This window comes from Dendrobates tinctorius, unplaced genomic scaffold (assembly GCF_039654945.1).
Source record: "Dendrobates tinctorius isolate UK_male_01 unplaced genomic scaffold, ASM3965494v1 ptg000265l, whole genome shotgun sequence".
Lineage (NCBI taxonomy): Eukaryota > Metazoa > Chordata > Amphibia > Anura > Dendrobatidae > Dendrobates > Dendrobates tinctorius.
In genome coordinates this window covers 2,875,186-2,888,300 of record NW_027361932.1, presented here as the reverse complement: position 1 = coordinate 2,888,300, position 13,115 = coordinate 2,875,186, and positions in this window count along the sequence as shown.

Sequence of the window (13,115 nt, the reverse complement as noted above, 5' to 3'; positions counted from 1 at the left end):
AGTTAAACCTACACGTATACAGAGATTGTACACAAACTCCTTTGTATAATTCTTGTAAAATACATCATTTTATTGAACACATTAAATAAAATACATGATTAAATGTTATGAAAAACATAATAGAGGAAGACAAGTTACATGTAAAGAAGCAGGACCTGGCCCTGTCAAAGAAGGAACCCATTGCTAACATATGAATATGTATATCAGGAGCTGAGGCTACACCATACCCATCAAATTCTGTTTGTGTACTTATGCTGGCATCTGCTTGTAACAGTAGCAACTAAAGTATGTGTTAGGCTATGTGCACATGATGCGTTTTTGATGCGTTTCGCTGCTTTTTTTTTACTCACGTAAATGCTCCAAAAACTCAATGGAATACTAAAGCAAGGTAATTCAATGAAAATCCTGAAGTGTTGTGCACATGATGAGTTAATTTCCATCCGTATTTGCAGTGTTTTATTTTCTGCAGCATGTCAATTCTTTTTGCGTTTCTGCAGAGTTTTTGACTCATTGATTTCAATTGAGTCAGTCAAATCTGCAGCAAAAACGCAGGTGTAAAAAGGTTTGCATATTTCCTGTGTATTTGCTGCTTATTTGCTGCAGATTTGTTGCATGAATGCTGCGAATTGTCAAAGGAAATGATGTCACAAGTAGGAAGAGTTTGTGGGCAGAGAATATGCGTGTGGATGGAGAATATGTGCATGTCTGTCTGTGTTTGTGTTTGTCTGTGGGTGTCTGTGTCTTCTGCCTCTGTCTGTGTCTGTCTTCATCTAACTGTGTTTGTCTGCATCTGTCTGTGGCTGTCTGCGTCTGTCTGTGTGTGTATGTAGGGAAGGTGACCTGACGGACGGACGGACGTGTCAGAATAGAGAAAGATAGGTTTGCACAGTTTAGACAGGTGTCAGTTACTACAGTGGGGAAACAGCTAGAAAAGTGTAGTGGATGTGCAGTGCCTTGGGTTGACCATTAGATGGCAGGGAGGAGTGTGAGCAAAGGACTTGACATCAGCTTAGGGCTTTAGAAACCGTTGGTCATGGGGGGTGGAGTTACAGTGACAGTGGGACCGGGAGAGATATAAATACTGAGGGAGGGTTCCAGAAAGTTCCAGTCCCCAGGGGGAGCTCCAGTGACAGGAGGACTACGACAGTTTGTGCGCTGTGAGGAAAACCAAACCAGGGGGACTGAGGAGAGAGAATGTCAGGGGGGTGGTCCTGACAGGAATACCGCAATATAGACGAGACACAGAAGTTATTTTGACAAGGCGCAGAGGTTACGGATACCGTTTTAAGGAAGATGTTGTGACCAGTGAAATTACTGTTGGTTTACGGGCTTAAGGCGGCCACAGTGACGGACCTGTCAAAAGCGTCAACAAGAGTGAAGGGACGGGATGTATATACATGTCCCTGGTGAAAGTACAGTGTTTTGTGGAGTATTGTAACCGGTGAGCCTTGAAGGGAATTGCGGAGTGCTGTGAGGCTGTCAGGCGGACAGCGAGCGAATAAACTTGGACCTGTTGTACCCGAAAATGGCCTCTACTTGTCTCTGTTCATCTCTGCGCGGTATGATGAGGGACCACCCCCCCAGCTCGGCCCGCACCTCTACATGTACCCTTGTGACGAACAGCCCATAGTGACTGTACTTAGGCGTCGTCTGATGGGACTTCTACTCCCATCCCGCTATGTCTGCTGTCACATATAACCGAGACAGCATAAGCCAATGATGGGAGAATAGTCTCATCATCTGGCGCCTGTGTTCAATTGTAAAAAAAAAAAAAACATTTACATTATTACATACATATTCACATACAAAATACATACCCACCGAACACCTAATCCCCAACATCTGCGTCTCCCGCAATCAATAAAAAATAATAAACATATACTCCCTGTCCACCATAATCCAATTAATACTGAGTGTCCCATGGCGATATCCCATGTAGAACAGTCACATCAGGAGATGTGACCGTTTGACCGCTCTATCCGGCCTCAAGCGATACACTGACAGGAGGTAATCACTCCCGCAGTGTATGACTGTGTTGCTGTGACAGTTCACCGAAGTTCATCAGCTGATCAGCTCTGGTTTTCACGCAGAGGTGCCATAAGTGAGAGCACTGGAGCTGATGAACTACGGCGAACTCTCACGGCAGCATTGAAATGTCATCTCCCGAAATCTTGATGCCGAGATCTCCATCTGCGCCGCCCCCCCGGCGGCCATTTTCCTGGAGTTCACCGCACAGGAAACCACAGAACTGCGAGGGCTCTGGCCTTTCAATATGTTGGCAGAGCCCCCTGCAGCACCGGAGTCCCCCGCAAACCCCCACAGCACCGCCGGAGACCCCAGCAGCACCGCCGGGCACCCCCTCATCTCAGCCTACAGTATCGGTACCGGTAAGGTATATACGCATTATAAGATGCACCCCCATTTCTCCCGCAAATTTGGGGGGAAAAGAGTGCGTCTTATAATTCGTAAAATATGGTACTTTTTAAAAATGTTAAAAATATAAAAAATTTGAATCACCCTCCTTTTCCCACTTAAAAATAATGAATAAGAAATAAAAAAATATATATACATACTTAGTATTACCATGTCTGCAAAAGTCCATTGTATCAAAACATAAAATTATTTTATCTGTGTAGTAAATGCCAAAATGCAAAAAAATATGGAAGGCCAGAATAAATGTTTTTCAATATCAACAACTCCCCCAAAAAGTCACAACAGAGAAAAAAAAAATCCCTCGCACAATTCCATCTATGGAAAAATAAAAAACTTTACTAGTCTCAGAAAATAATACCCAAAGCAATTTTTTTTTTACTTATAAATGTATAATTTTTACCATTAGTAAATAAAAAATATTCAAATTTGGTGCTGCCATAATTATGCCGACCTGGAAAATCCTGTTGCTAGGTCATTTACTGCACAATGAACACACCATACAAATAAAACCCAAAAATCTATGGTGGAAGTGTGTTTTTTTACACCATTTCACCACATTTGGATTTTTTTCCATTCTTCAACACACTGTTAGATAACATTTATTGTGTGTCCTGCAAAAATACACCATAATATAGCTATGTGAACAGAATAATAAAAATGTATTGTTCTTGAAATAAAGTAAATTAACAACTGGACATAAATTCTATAAATAGCATCAAAACCTGTGTAATAGATAAATAAGATGGGACAAAAATGCAGACAGATTCCGTTTTGCCATAAGTTTGCCAAGGATGTCTACATCTGTGTGTTTCTGTTGAAGAACTACAAGTTCCAGTGACTCTAAGTAAGTCTGCTGAGCAGGTTGGGGGCTGCATTTTAAGTGTGGGGCTGCCTATTAGTGCATAGTTAAATGCAATATCATAGTTTAACACAAGAGCATAGTTTGGTATTTTACATACTAGTTTTCCATTGTTTTTCTGCTTTTGTCTGTACTTCTTATACCCATTTAGTATGTGCTCCATGGATAATGCTAGCAGGTGTGCATCATGTGAGATGTATGGATCTAAATATGCAGCTTGCAACACTCAAGAGCATTGCAAACCTGGAGAGGAGTTTAGAGCTCACAGAGCATGGTCTTGCTGGGGTAGTGATATGGAGAAGAGTGGAGGTGGAGAAGACCAGGATCCAGAAGTAGTCAATTAAAAGAGAGCCTAGTCTTGATCTGGCACAACCTAGTAAATATGCTTGTTTGTTTGATATTAAGAATGCAGGCCCAGGACTACGATCACTACAGTGGGACTTAGCTCCTAGCAACCAGGAAAATTACTGTTGTAGGAAGGACTACAATTAGGCGGACAAGCAACCAGGAAAATGCTCCTAGCAACCAGGAAAATTACTGTTGTAGGAAGGACTACAATTAGGCGGACAAGCACGGAAGCAAACAGATGTATCGGCCCCTTAAAAGACAAAATTAACAAGATAATTATAGAGGACAAAGAAAAGGCTGAGATATTAAACAGGTACTTTTCATATGTGTTAACCAATGTTCTGTTTGTTCCAGGGATCATTCAGCAAAGCAAAACTCAAAGTTCATCACATGATATAACTAGTTTAACTCAAGAAGAAGCCTGCGTCTGAGCAAATTAAACATTGACAAAACCCCCCGCCCAGATGGCGTTCAACGAATATTGAGGGATTTGAGATCAGTAATTGACTGACTGATGTTTCTCATAATCTAAAGGGGGTTTTACACATAGCAATATCGCTAGCAATATCGCTAAAGCATCACCGATTTCGTGACGCAGCAGCGATTATTGCTAGCGGTATCGCTATGTGTGATACTTACCTCCGACCGGCTCCCCCGCTGTCTGTCGCTGATCGCGCGAAATCGCGCAGCTCCATTTCTCGTTGGGCGCTTCCTGCTGGGCTTCCTGCTGGCGCCGACGAGCGACGCGTGGACGCGGATGGGAGGACGTCAGGATCGCCGCGTCTGAAAGGTAAGTAATGTATGAACAAAACAAGAGAGCAGGGATGGGCTATACGCGGGGGATCACCACAGACAATTGGTTAGCATTGTAGATTAACAGCTTTTATTGAACATGTATAAACCACACACAGATTAAAAACATTAAAAAGTCACACGTGACTTGACAATCGCATATACTGGCTCGCAATAGAACCTACACCCTGCAAATGCACTCCACAGGAGACCCGCCTATATAAACAGCATACCAACTGATGGCTAAGTGTAAGAAATGGAATAAGGGATATGAATATACATGAGCATAAAATAACACCCACCAACCATGAAATATATAAAAGAATAGAAACCAATGATGTTCAATGATGTTATATCCCCTAAATAGGTTCCATAAATAGCACACCTAATCACCATCGCCCACAGTGCCCGTCATGAGAGTCATGCATACACATAACCATCAGCAAGTAAATGCCTTACTCAAGCCCAAAAATAAAGAAGACAAGAACTCATGACCACTAATGGACAGGAACGGTATCCCATAAGTATTGGTATGAATAGCATCAAGGCGCGGGGCCCATGTGGAAGCGATATCAGGGTGGAAAGATGCCCGACGCGTGTCGCCACCCGCAGTGGCTTTGTCAGGGGTATTGAGTGCAGTAACAACACGTCCTTATATAAGTGGAGTTGATAAAACATGGCGCGCAGCTGCGCCGCTCACCAGACCAGCGTGGGGATTGATTGATGTCCCATAGACACAAACGCCGGTGACCAGCCGTACTCAGAGACACTGCGCATGCGCCGGCGTTTGATACCAGGAAATGCGTCACAACTCACAGTTGCCATGTGAGCCAATACACAGGGTTACTGCGCATGTCTTGTGGCGCCGGTAACCAGCCGTACTCAGAGGCACTGCGCATGCGCCGGCGTGTGATACCAGGAAATGTGTCACAACTCACAGGTGCCATGTATACCCATACACAGGGTTATTGCACGTGTCTTGTGGCACATAATTAAATCAATAGCCCGGCCAAAGGTAGCAATTACTACACATGTGTATGGGCCCAGTTATGTCAATTAGCCCAGCTAGAAAAATGGAAGATATTCACACAAATGCCGGTAATCAACCGCAGACATATTCACTACGCATGCGCCAACTCGTGATGACAAAAGTATCATGGCTCAAAACGGCCATACGAACCAATGCATCTAAACGCTGCGCGTATAAATAGCACACGGTTTTGTTTGCCAGCCCGGCTAAGAAAACATTAATTATAAGAGTACACACGCCGATAAGTCATTATGGTCACAAGACACTGCGCATGTGTCGACATGCAGTGACAGAAGGTACACAAAGGTTCAAGAATGTCATGAAAACCCACGCACATAGTTGCTGCGCATATTTATGATGTGTAGTTGCGCCGCTTGCCCAGCTTAAATAGCAATAAATACAGGCGCATGCGCTAATGACTCGCACTGATTACAAAAACGGACGCGTACGCCAACAAAGGATGACAGAGAGCGGATCATGGCTCAGAAACTATCCTGAGGACCTGAACCCATAAGCATTGCACATGCTTCTTGTACACCAATGTAAATATATGGGACGAAAGTAGCAATGGCCACAGACACAAATATCGATACTCGACCATATTTGAGAACAATACCCAAACAATCAAAAAATCATCTTTATTACTGCAGTTTCTTTTGGCCCGAAAGAATTGGCCTTTAGGGATGCCCTTTTTAAGATGTTGAGGATGAAAACTTGTAAAGTGCAATAAGCTGTTTGTAGACGTGGGTTTCCGATAGAGGGTTGTGGTAATCCTAGATCCATTAAGAGAAAGCTTAAGGTCCAGAAATTCCACCTCACTTTGCGAGAAGTGTGAAGTCAATCGGATGTTCCAGGCATGCGCCTGTATTTATTGCTATTTAAGCTGGGCAAGCGGCGCAACTACACATCATAAATATGCGCAGCAACTATGTGCGTGGGTTTTCATGACATTCTTGAACCTTTGTGTACCTTCTGTCACTGCATGTCGACACATGCGCAGTGTCTTGTGACCATAATGACTTATCGGCGTGAGTACTCTTATAATTAATGTTTTCTTAGCCGGGCTGGCAAACAAAACCGTGTGCTATTTATACGCACAGCGTTTAGATGCATTGGTTCGTATGGCCGTTTTGAGCCATGATACTTTTGTCATCACGAGTTGGCGCATGCGTAGTGAATATGTCTGCGGTTGATTACCGCCATTTGTGTGAATATCGTCCGTTTTTCAAGCTGGGCTAATTGACATAACTGGGCCCATACACATGTGTAGTAATCGCTACCTTTGGCCGGGCTATTGATTTAATTATGTGCCACAAGACACGCGCAATAACCCTGTGTATGGGTTTACATGGCACCTGTGAGTTGTGACACATTTCCTGGTATCACACGCCGGCGCATGCGCAGTGCCTCTGAGTACGGCTGGTCACCGGCGCCACAAGACATGCGCAGTAACCCTGTGTATTGGCTCACATGGCAACTGTGAGTAGTGACGCATTTCCTGGTATCACACGCCGGCGCATGTGCAGTGTCTCTGAGTACGGCTGGTCACTGGCGTTTGTGTCTATGGGACATCAATCAATCCCCACGCTGGTCTGGTGAGCGGCGCAGCTGCGCGCCATGTTTTATCAACTCCACTTATATAAGGACGTGTTGTTACTGCACTCAATACCCCTGACGAAGCCACTGCGGGTGGCGACACGCGTCGGGCATCTTTCCTCCCTGATATCGCTTCCACATGGGCCCCGCGCCTTGATGCTATTCATACCAATACTTATGGGATACCGTTCCTGTCAATTAGTGGTCATGAGTAGAGTTGAACGAAACGGGTCGAAAAATTTCAAAAGTCGCCGACTTTTGGCAAAGTCGGGTTTCAGGAAACGAAACCGGACCCTACGATGAGGTCGGCCACGAGGTCGGCGACTTATGCGCCAAAGTCGCGTTTCAAAAGTTTGTTTTGCGCTCTTTTTCAGCCAATCAGGATCCACGGACACTGTGGGCAACGTGATGACATAGGCACGGGTCACCACCATCTTTCAGAAGGGCATGCAAGTGATTGGCTTGCTTTGGTGGGCGTCACAGGGGGTATAAAAGGGCGTGCACGCCGACCGCCATCTTACTTCTGCCGATCTTAGCATAGGGAGAGGTTGCTGCTGATTCTGAAGGGAGAGTGTTAGGCAGGGAAGAAGAAAAAAAAACTGCTTCTGCTGCTAGCGATTGTGCCTGTACAACACACAAGTCACTGTGTGTGCAGTGCAAGGGGAGGCTATATTGTGGTGTATCAGTGGTGCTGGTTGTTGGGCTGCCTTCTAAGGCTTCCTGACAGCTGCATTGCTGTTTACCCACTGCTCTGCAAACTGCTTTTTTAAAAGCAATCCCAATTTTTTTTTTGTCCTGCTGAGGTACTGAGCTGCAAACTGCTTTTTTAAAAGCAATCCCAATTTTTTTTTTGTCCTGCTGAGGTATTGAGCGTGCATTTTTTCACACCATACAGCGGTGTACGCTCCTCACACAGTACCGTGTAACGGCTGTTATCACAGCCACAGTGAAGCTATCTGTGTCACTCTGTGAGAATAAGTCGAGGACATGTTCCGTTCTTAAAGACCTGCACTCTAGGGAGATTCCTACTCTGCCCAATTCTACATACACCTTGTAGTTTGTGATACACTAGCCAATTTCTGCCTGTGACATAGCGCTGTGATATTCAGTGGGCCTCACACAATCCAAAAGTGTCCAGTGTCCACAAGTGTCTGCAGAAATTCAAAATCTCCCTTATCCTCTAGTCACTTTGGTCACAGCTGTGCCATCGAGCCTGTGACATAGCGCTCAGATATTCAGTGGGCCTCACACAATCCAAAAGTGTCCAGTGTCTGCAGAAATTCAAAATCTCACTTATCCTCTAGTCACTTTGGTCACAGCTGTGCCATCGAGCCTGTGACATAGCGCTCAGATATTCAGTGGGCCTCACACAATCCAAAAGAGTCCAGTGTCCACAAGTGTCTGCAGAAATTCAAAATCTCACTTATTCTCTAGTCACTTTGGACACAGCTGTGCCATTGTGCCTGTGACATAGCGCTCAGATATTCAGTGGGCCTCACACAATCCAAAAGTGTCCAGTGTCCAAAAGTGTCTGCAGAAATTCAAAATCTCACTTATCCTCTAGTCACTTTGGTCACAGCTGTGCCATCGAGCCTGTGACATAGCGCTCAGATATTCAGTGGGCCTCACACAATCCAAAAGTGTCCAGTGTCCACTAATGTGAGCAGAAATTCAAAATCTCACTTATCCTCTAGTCACTTTGGTCACAGCTGTGCCATCGAGCCTGTGACATAGCGCTCAGATATTCAGTGGGCCTCACACAATCCAAAAGTGTCCAGTGTCCACAAGTGTCTGCAGAAATTCAAAATCTCACTTATCCTCTAGTCACTTTGGTCACAGCTGTGCCATCGAGCCTGTGACATAGCGCTCAGATATTCAGTGGGCCTCACACAATCCAAAAGTCTCCAGTGTCCACAAGTGTCTGCAGAAATTCAAAATCTCACTTATCCTCTAGTCACTTTGGTCACAGCTGTGCCATCGAGCCTGTGACATAGCGCTCAGATATTCAGTGGGCCTCACACAATCCAAAAGTGTACAGTGTCCACAAGTATCTGCAGAAATTCAAAATCTCACTTATCCTCTAGTCACTTTGGTCACAGCTGTGCCATCGAGCCTGTGACATAGCGCTCAGATATTCAGTGGGCCTCACACAATCCAAAAGTGTCCAGTGTCCACAAGTGTCTGCAGAAATTCAAAATCTCACTTATCCTCTAGTCACTTTGGTCACAGCTGTGCCATCGAGCCTGTGACATAGCGCTCAGATATTCAGTGGGCCTCACATAATCCAAAAGTGTCCAGTGTCCACTAGTGTGAGCAGAAATTCAAAATCTCACTTATCCTCTAGTCACTTTGGTCACAGCTGTGCCATCGAGCCTGTGACATAGCGCTCAGATATTCAGTGGGCCTCACACAATCCAAGAGTGTCCAGTGTCCACAAGTGTCCGCAGAAATTCAAAATCTCACTTATCCTCTAGTCACTTTGGTCACAGCTGTGCCATCGAGCCAGTGACATAGCGCTCAGATATTCAGTGGGCCTCACACAATCCAAAAGTGTCCAGTGTCCACAAGTGTCTGCAGAAATTCAAAATCTCACTTATCCTCTAGTCACTTTGGTCACAGCTGTGCCATCGAGCCTGTGACATAGCGCTCAATTATTCAGTGGGCCTCACACAAACCAAATGTGTCCAGTGTCCACAAGTATCTGCAGAAATTCAAAATCTCACTTATCCTCTAGTCACTTTGGTCACAGCTGTGCCATCGAGCCTGTGACATAGCGCTCAGATATTCAGTGGGCCTCACACAATCCAAAAGTGTCCAGTGTCCACTAGTGTGAGCAGAAATTCAAAATCTCACTTATCCTCTAGTCACTTTGGTCACAGCTGTGCCATCGAGCCTGTGACATAGCGCTCAGATATTCAGTGGGCCTCACACAATCCAAAAGTGTCCAGTGTCCACTAGTGTGAGCAGAAATTCAAAATCTCCCCTGTCCTATAGACACCTTGTACCTTGTTTTACATTACTATATAGTTTGTTGGATTTTGTCTACATTTCTACCAAAAATGAGGAAGGCTGGTGGAAGAGGCCGTGGAATTGGGCGGGGGTTGGCAGCTGGTAATGATGGTGTTGGTGGTGGATCTGATGGTAGTGGCAAGAGCAAAATAGGACCGAATGCAGGAGGTGTTGAGCCTGCGTCATCGTCTGGCTCCATAAGGCTTCGAAGGCTTAGTTTTCTAGGAGTTGGCAAACCGCTTTTAAAGCCAGAGCATCAGGAAAAAGTTTTGTCTTACATTGCTGACTCAGCCTCCAGCTCTATCGCCTCCTCTTCTTCAGTTGTAAAAAGTAAAAGCACTGAGTCGTCATTGGAGGCTCATGTTCATGAACCACACCTTTCCTTGTGTCCTTCACCCCAACCAAGATTGAAGGATGACGCAGGCCATACTACTGATTACTCCATGGAGCTGTTTTCACATACCATGCCTGGATTATCAAGTCAAATGTTGAATTACCCAGGCCAAGATGAATCTGACATGGAGTGCACTGATGCACAGCCGCTGATGGATGATTCTGCTGGTACATTCACTCAGAGCACTACATTGTCCTCGCAGTGTACAGAGCCAGATTCTGACCCTGATGAGACTCAGGTGCCCCTTCCCGCACACTATACCACCATACACGGTGACACAGAGGAAGGTGCACATGACATTGAAGAGGAGGTGATGGATGACCCAGTTGTTGACCCAGATTGGCATCCATTGGGGGAAGAGGGTGCTGCTTCCAATAGCTCAGATGAGGAGCATCCACAGCAGACATCGACATCGCAACAGCTGTTATCTGGCAGGCCCGGAGCACTCCAAAGACAGGTTCCAAAAATCAAAAGAGTTGCTGGACAGCTTGTCCAGAGGGTCAAAAGATCACAGCGTGCTAGGCCGCAAAATGTCTGCCAAAGTAGGAAGAGTGCAGTGTGGCACTTTTTTGAACAAAATCCTCATGATCAGGCCAAGGTTATCTGTAAGAAGTGCGCAAAGACCTTTAGCCGAGAGAAAAATCTGAAAAATTTGAATACCAGTTGCATGCTTAGACATTTAAACACCATGCACTTGCAAGCGTGGACACAACACCAAACCTCAAGTGCCACATGTGCAACTGATCACAACGAAGGTAGTCAGCAACGCTACATTGTTTCCCCCACTGTACGCCCACCGGTCAGCACAGCAGCAAATGTTGAGGTGTCGTTGCAAGGCCACAGCAGTCAGGGAATCCCACTGTTATATCAACGAAAGACTGATTCTAGGCCATTAGAAAGAACACCAACTCCATCACCATCATCAACCCTCTCTCAGTCCGCCCTGTCCACCGCTACTTCCACCATATGCAGCTCTCAAGTCCAGCTCACCCTCCCAGACACTATGAGTAGGTCAAGAAAGTACTCAGTCTCTCATCCGCGTACACTGGGTTTGAACGCCCACATTGCCAAACTAATCTCGTTTGAGATGATGCCCTTTCGGTTGGTGGAAAGCGCAGCTTTCCGCGAACTCATGGCCTATGCAGTACCACGCTATGACCTACGCAGTCGCCACTTCTTCTCTCGCAAAGCCATCCCAGCCCTCCACCATCATGTGAAAGACCGCATTGTCCATGCACTCAAGCAGTCAGTGAGCGGAAAGGTGCACCTCACAACTGATGCATGGTCCAGTCGGCATGGCCAGGGCCGTTACGTGTCCATCACTGCGCACTGGGTTAATGTGGTGGATGGAGGGTCCACAGGGGACAGCGGTGGTGGAACAGTGCTGCCTAGCCCACGGTATTGGAAACAGTTGGCTGTAGGCGTTCGACCCTCCTCCTCCTCCACCTCCTCCTCCAGAAGCGAAAGCTCGTCCACAGAGCGCAGTCGTACGAGCACTCCATCTGCAGCTGCCACAGTTGCACACGAGGTGTCCCCCTATCGAGCAGCTAGTGGAAAGCGTCAGTAGGCTGTGTTGCAGATGATGTGTTGGGGCGACAGACACACCGCCGAGGTGCTGGCCGAGTACTTGAAGCGACAAACTGAGTCATGGCTGGGCAGTGTACATCTTGAGGCAGGCAAGGTAGTTAGTGATAACGGCCGTAATTTTGTGGCAGCCATAGCCCTTTCAAAACTCAGCCACATACCTTGCTTGGCTCACACCTTGAACCTGGTGGTGCAGTGCTTCCTCAAAAATTATCCGGAGTTAACAGCCCTGCTCCAGAAGGTGCGAAGACTGTGCGCGCACATCCGCCGGTTGCCTGTACACTCCGCTCGTATGCAGAAGCTGCAGCGATTGCTCCACCTTCCCAACCACCACCTCATTATCGACATTGCAACAAGGTGGAACTCCACCCTGCACATGGTGGAGCGGCTGTGCGAGCAGAGGCAGGCCATAATGCATTTGTGGGAGGATACACGGCCAGGCACTTTGAGAGCAGACATGGAGTTGACAGGTGTGCAGTGGTCGAAGCTGAAAGACCTCTGTAAAGTCCTTCAGTGTTTTGAGGAATGCACACGGCTGGTAAGCGCAGACGACGCCATCCTAAGAATGAGCATCCCACTTATGCGTCTGCTCATGCAAACTTTGACGCACCTTAAGGAGCAGGCGTCTGCAGCCAATGTTGATGAGGAGGAAGAGGAGGAGGGAATCCTTGATGACATTCAGCCATTGTCTGCTCAGGGACCTCTCCTGGACAAGGTGGAGGAAGAAGAGGAGGAGGAGGATGATGGGGATGATTACTTAGGGGAGGAGGATGCATCTCGTGGGGCAAGTGAAAATGTTGGCGTGGCAAGGTCTGGTACAGGGTTTGTGCGTGACTGGAGGGATGTGGATTTGCCAGAAAGTGCTCCTCCAACCATCACTCGCAGTGCATCATTGACACCGGGAATATTGGCCCACATGTCAGATTATGCCTTGCAGATCCTATAAAGGGACCCCCGCATTGCCAAAATGATGAACGATGACGACTACTGGTTGGCCAGCATCCTGGATCCACGCTATAAAGGCAAATTACAAAACATCATGCCACAGGAGAACCTTGACCTAATATTGG